Source organism: Panulirus ornatus, chromosome 57 (genome assembly GCF_036320965.1).
Source record: "Panulirus ornatus isolate Po-2019 chromosome 57, ASM3632096v1, whole genome shotgun sequence".
In the NCBI taxonomy this organism is placed as follows: Eukaryota; Metazoa; Arthropoda; class Malacostraca; order Decapoda; family Palinuridae; genus Panulirus; species Panulirus ornatus.
In genome coordinates this window covers 7,620,973-7,628,062 of record NC_092280.1, presented here as the reverse complement: position 1 = coordinate 7,628,062, position 7,090 = coordinate 7,620,973, and positions in this window count along the sequence as shown.

Here is a 7,090-nt window from a genome sequence, read left to right as displayed (position 1 = left end):
AACAGATGGACATATACCTGTGCCAGTAATCAGGTGATGAGTAATGATTACAGGTTACTGTACCCGAATTTTTGAATTGTACTATTTCTTAAGGAGTAGGTGATTAGCCCAATATGAATCACAATGCTGAAAAATAACGCCCGGTGCTGAAAAATATCGCCTGGTGCTGAAAAATAACGTCTGACGCTGAAAAATGACGCCTGATGCTGAAAAATAACGCCTGATGCTGAAAAATATCGCCTGGTGCTGAAAAATAATGCCTGATGTTGAAAAATAACGCCTGATGCTGAAAAATAACGCCTGATGCTGAAAAATAACGCCTGATGCTGAAAAATAACGCCTGATGCTGAAAAATAACGCCTGGTCCATTTGTCATTATTCACAGACAACACTGATGGAATACTTCAATGTGACATCTTGGGAAAAAGGTTCCCTGTCAGTTTATTACGGTTCAAGTCTCCCAACAACCCACCCTTCCCTTTCACTCTCCTTCCCTTCACCAGACGGAACCTCTGTTCACCCTTTCATGTCCCCTTTAAACCCCAAAATGGATGGAGCGCTACAGACTTACCCCCTTTTTCTTGAGGGCTGCGCTTGGACTCCAGGTCTTCTACGCTTCCTTGATGACCTCAGGGAATAGAACCATCGGACTGACCACAACAAACTCGGCCCCTCGTTGTCTCTCCGGTTCCTGAAGAAGGAGTAACAACAGGAGGAGGAGGAGGAGGAGGAGGTGCCTGAAGGAGTGAGAGAAAGAGAGAGAGAGAGAGGGAGGTAGGTCTGGAAGTGTGTGTGTGTGTGTGTGTGTGTGTGTGTGTGTGTATGTGTGTGTGTGTGTGTGCGTCCAGCATCTTATCAGGCATGGCCAGCTCTGGGGTCTCTAGCACCATAATGCCATGTTGACAGCCATTCACGGCCCCAGTGACAAATATTACACATAAATTTTCATCCGACTCTTTACAAACACTATGGCTACCAAACAATGTCACGCCGGCCGCCGAAGACCCTCTGGGCGTATTGAGATCCGGTCTGGAATGTCTTTTTGTCGCCCTTGGAAGACCTTGGTATTGAGGTGGTTCTGCCGGCGGGGAAGGGTCGTGGGGCTTAGGTCCCCTCTGACCAGTAAATCAAGTTTAATAATAATGATTACAGTGTCAGCGCAGTTCAAGCCTTTGGTGTCCTTGCCCCAAAGGCCATTGTTCCTCGGCGCCCGCCCCCCTTTCCCTCCCCCCCTTGACAAGCTTCGGAGGTCACCCCCAAGCCCTTGCAGCTCAGCAGAGGCTCCTCTTGCAGGTGCGGTCTCACAACGCCCCTGTGCTCATCGACGTGTTCCATGCCCTCCGTCTTCACCCGTCTCCCTCCTCTCTCTCTCTCCTCTCTCTCTCTCTCTCTCTCTCTCTCTCTCTCTCTCTCTCTCTCTCTCTCTCTCTCTCTCTCTCTCTCTCTCTCTCTCTCTCTCTCTCTCTCTCTCTCTCTCTCTCTCTCTCTCTCTCTCTCTCTCTCAGACGTGGCTCCTCATTTTCCCCCTCGGTGGTTCCCTTTTTTTTTTAATTCCCCTTCAGTGGTTCTCTCTCTCTCTCTCTCTCTCTCTCTCTCTCTCTCTCTCTCTCTCTCTCTCTCTCTCTCTCTCTCTCTCTCTCTGCTGACCCCTTGTTCCACTCTCGTCTTGGTAATGACGCACGACCCGGTAGCTTCCCTCATAGATCCTCACTCTCGTGTATGAAGACACCTTTCAACATCTCGACACACCAGACCTGAGGGGGATTCGAACCGAGCCTACCATCCCATGACGAGAGTTTAGCCAGAGAAAAAAAAAAAAAAGAGGTTCCTTCCTTGTACTGTATCCAGGTACTGTATTATAGATTTAGGGTTTTATTTTTACAATATCATCAAAGTATTGTATGAGAGAACTCAGGTATTCTAGTAATTATCTTCAGACTATAATGTTGACAAAGATGCACAATTATGATTCAAATACTTTACTAAAACTTAGATTTTTATTGAAGGTAAAAGTACTTAATGGAAAGTTTAGGTATTGTAGTAAAAGATGTATTATACAGTATTGCATTATTGTCTGGGTATTGTATGATAGACCCAGATAGTGTGTGTCACAGTGATCATGCTATTGTTCATATACTAATGTCAGGTTACAGTCCAGGTCATGGACGAGGAAGTTACGTGTTATAATAACTCTGGTATTGTGATAAAGTCTTAGTAATGTATTAAAAAGGATTCTGGTATTGTATTAGAGATATTGGCATTGTATCATATGCTCTTATCTATTCTGTTAATGGCTTGCCTACTGCAGTATTTGCATTTGTTACTTTTCTTTTACAAGGAGGAAGGGGAATGCAAACTGGGTATTGTATCATACAGAGGTAATTTATTATAGACTGTATGACAAGCTTAACTTGATATCTTTTGTTTTGCTTGTAGATTCGGACACTGTATGAGTGAACTACCAAGTAGAGAATAAGAGGTTCAGATCTGATTCTCAAGCTGGATCCTTATGATCTGTTACATAAAAGGAGATTAGAATGAATAAGTGAAATACGGATCAGAAATAAACGGGAGACTGTAGAACAACAGAAAAATGGAATAACAGGAGACTTTAAAAAAACAGATGAGAAGAGTAAGAAGGTTAAAAAACAACTCAATTTCGTAATTCATTCTTATGTTAAACTCAATATAAGTTTTGGTACAAAAACTTCAATAATGTGTAGTATAGTCGTATTGTGACGTATGCCCGTCCAAGGTCAATTTGAATCACTGAAGGTCATTAAGAATCGTCGCGTATCATTAAGAATCGTTGAAGGTCATTTAGAATCGTCCAAGGTCATTTAGAATCGTTGAAGGTCATGTAGAATCGTCCAAGGTCATTTAGAAACGTTCAAGGTCATTTAGAATCGTCCAAAGTCATTTAGAATCGTCCAAGGTCATTACGGTTCATTGAAGGTCATTTTGAGACATTAATGATCAGCTAAAGTCAATCAAGGTCATTTTAGCATCAGTTAAGGTCATTAATGGGTTTCCAAGGTCATTAAAGGTCATAGCTGACTCAGAGTCACTCAAGGACATTCAGAGTCACCCAAGGTCATGAAGGGTCATTCAGGGTCATTTAAGGTCAACTGGAGTCACGTGAAGTTATTAAGAGTCATTCAAATTTACTGAAGGTCATTTAGAAGTAACTAAGGTCATTTAGAGGCCTTCAAAGAGCACCCAAGGTCAATGCAAGGTCACCGAAATTCATCCTTCAAAGTCATTTAAGGTCACGTAAAGTCAATGAGGCATTCAAGGTCACTCGAGGTCATTTGGATTCACAGGAAGTCATGGAGAACAAACAGGTTCACTCAGAGTCAATTACGTGTCCACAGACCTTGATAAAGACAGAGGAAAGCTCTGAAAATGATGGGATTTAAAGCTAATCAACTCTCTTTGCTAATTACATCATTAACATGTAGTTCCAGTCTTGTTATAGTGTAATCTCTTTTTGTTTCAGCTTTTTTTTATGTTATTACAGCTTTTGGTAAACTCACTGGGTTCTGAATTCCTCCAGTTCTTCTGTTCTGTTATTCTAATCCTCATTTGGTCCAGTTTTCTGTCTTTCTGTTTTTCTTCCATTTTCTTGTCTTTCTGTCTTTCTTCCATTTTCTTCTGTCTTTCTGTTTTTCTTCCATTTTCTGTCTTTCTGTCTTTCTTCCATTTTCTGCCTTTCTGTCTTTCTTCCATTTTCTGCCTTTCTGTCTTTCTTCCATTTTCTTCTGTCTTTCTGTTTTTATTCCTTTTTCTGTCTTTCTGTCCTTCTTCCATTTTCTGTCTTTCTGTTTTTCTTCCATTTTCTTCTGTTTTTCTGTCTTCCTTCCATTTTCTTCTTTCATTCCAGTCTTTTACCTCTCCAGTCCTCCACCATTTCCCGTCTTCTTTTTATCATTACATTCCTATGTCATTCCAGTCCTTTTGAGATTCCAGTATGAGATCATTCCAGTGTTTTTCTTGTTCCAGTTTGACGCCATTTCCAGTCCTCTATCATCCCAGCTCCCTATCATTCCAGCTTTTTATCATTTCAGCCTTCTATCACCCCTAGTCTTCTATCATTCCAGTCCTCCATCATTCCAGTCTTCTATCATTCCAGTCTTCTATCATTCCAGTCTTCCATCATTCCAGTCTTCTATCATTCCAGTCTTCTATCATTCCAGTCTTCCATCATTCCAGTCTTCTATCATTCCAGTCTTCTATCATTTCAGCCTTCTATCACCCCTAGTCTTCTATCATTCCAGTCCTCCATCATTCCAGTCTTCCATCATTCGTCTTCCATCATTCCAGTCTTCTGCGGTTTCAATTTGCCTTTAGTTCTGTACGTCTCCCATACATCTCCTGTAATATGTATTCCATATCACGCATTCCTGTATCTATGTGAAAATTCTTTCATTTCATTCATTTTTTTTCCTCGTTGGAAATTTGTCCACCTTTCGTGTTCTTCTTTTCCATTCTAACAGCACGTGATTGCGTGCGTTTTCAAATGAGGACATGCGTATGGAATTTATGTGCGTATCCAAATGTATGATCATGTAGGCATACATGTGCGTATCCAGAACTCTAACCATTCATGTACTCATCTGTATGCTTATCCAAATGCGTAAATCATGTGCAGCTCCATGTGCGTATCAAAATGCGTACATCTACGCACATATGGATTTGGATTTTCTAAATTTGTAACACTATACGTATCTATACGCGTGATCATGTACGCATTTATGTGCGTATCCCAATGAGAGTCTGTGCACGACTCGGTATGTCGTCGTATCTCTGACATGGGGATGGGGTTGGGGAAGGGGGGTTGGGGGGTTTGGGGGGAGTGTGGGTGAGGGGGGGGGGGCAGGTTCCATACAACATGGCCTCCCGCTTCATCATGCCATTTAAACACCAACATTAAAAATGTGGAACTGTCACCCATTGTTGCTTTCTATAGTGATAGGTGGCGCTAGTGGGAGGTGATGGGTGGCGGCGGGTGATGGGTGGTGCGAGTGGGAGGTGATGGGTGGCGCTAGTGGGAGGTGATGGGTGGTGGGTGATAGGTGGTGCAAGTGGGAGGTGATGGGTGGCGGGTGATGGGTAGTGCGAGTGGGAGGTGATGGATGGTGGGCGATGGGTGGCGCTAGTGGGAGGTGATGGGTGGTGGGTGATGGGTAGTGCAAGTGGGAGGTGATGGGTGGTGGGTGATGGGTAGTGCGAGTGGGAGGTGATGGGTGGTGGGTGATGGGTGGCGCTAGTGGGAGGTGATGGGTGGTGGGCGATGGGTGGCGCTAGTGGGAGGTGATGGGTGTTGGGTGATGGGTGGCGCTAGTGGGAGGTGATGGGTGGCGGTGGGTGATGGGTAGTGCGAGTGGGAGGTGATGGGTGGTGGGCGATGGGTGGCGCTAGTGGGAGGTGATGGGTGTTGGGTGATGGGTGGCGCTAGTGGGAGGTGATGGGTGGTGGGTGATGGGTGGTGCAAGTGGGAGGTGATGAGTGGTGGGTGATGGGTAGTGCGAGTGGGAGGTGATGGGTGGTGGGCGATGGGTGGCGCTAGTGTGAGGTGATGGGTGGTGGGTGATGGGTGGTGCGAGTGGGAGGTGATAGGTGGTGGGTGATGGGTGGTGCCAGTGGGAGGTGATAGGTGGTGGGTGATGGGTGGCGCTAGTGGGAGGTGATGGGTGGTGGGTGATGATTGATGGGTGATGGGTGCTCGTGGGTAATGGGTGCTCGTGGGTGATGGGTGGTTAGTGATGGGTGGCGGTGGGTGATGGGTGGTGAGTGATGGGTGGCGGTGGGTGATGGGTGATGGATGATGGAGGGTGATGGTGAGGAGAATCCAAAGGCGTGTGTAGTAGTTTGTGGGGGTTGTGAGTGGTGGTGATGGGTGAGTATGAGTGATGGGTGGTGAGTGATGGTGACTTGTGGTGAATGATGGTGAGCGATGGTAGGTGGTGGTGATTGTGGCGAATATGATAAGTGGTGGTGGTAGTTTGTAGTAAGAAATGGAAGATGTGGTGGATCAAGTCCAGCAATGGTGGTAGTAGTAAGTGATGGAGGATCGTGGTAGATGGTAGTAGTAACTAATGGAGGATCGTGGTAGATGGTGGTAGTAAGTGCATACCACACGCTAGAACAACTTACTGCCTGGAGACGCGAAAGACTCATCAGATTAATTCATCATCAGTAATTACAATCATTGCAATATTTGCAATATCCCATTTGAACTGCATAGAGAACACAACATGGCGTTCAATTTTTCTCTTGGTACGAACAGCATAGTCTGTCTCTGCTTGAAAAAAGGACATAACACCCTCTAAACATCCTCTAAACATCCTTTAAATCCTTTAGAATGATGTTTAGTGAAAGGTTTTGGAATATCTGCAAAAGATGCACTACTGAGAACTCTCTGATATCTTACAAAACAGTTCAAAACGTTTTTGAGATGAACAGGTAACAGGGAGGGAATTTTTCCCATACCCTAAGAAAATACTTAGTTATATTCCTTCCCATCTCAAGTCCGGTCTTTGGAAAGGACTCTGTGATGTCGTGAACGACGGTAGGACGCCCTGGATCATATCCATGCATCCTTAGGGAAGGATAACATCAAGGACTCTTCCATACCTAACAAGGGACTTCGAAGTACTTCGAAACATCCTAAGAACAGACACCAGGAGAAGGAGCCATTATTACTGCACCGAAGAAGCTCCTTGTATCCTACAGGATGATATCCTAGATAACTCTGTAACACTGTAGGAGGGAGAAGAGGGAGTGAAGTCCCTAAGGGGACCTTTTTTTAATATCCTTCATAAACTCACAAGAAGGGGAGACTGCGATCTCTCCCAAATGCAACTCAAAATTATGAGTTATGAGAAGCGCGAAGTAATCCTGCCGGACTGGTCAGATAAAGCCATCATGCATACACTCCACCGCCTCCTACTGGACCTCTCTAAACCGGTACACAATGCCTCTCCGTCGGGTCAATAACCTGCTATGTCCTGGGTGAACCTGATGGCCGAGTTTCGCCCTTGAAGTAGAGGGGCAGAAGCATCAAGATAACTCCATCAAGAGTGATGGG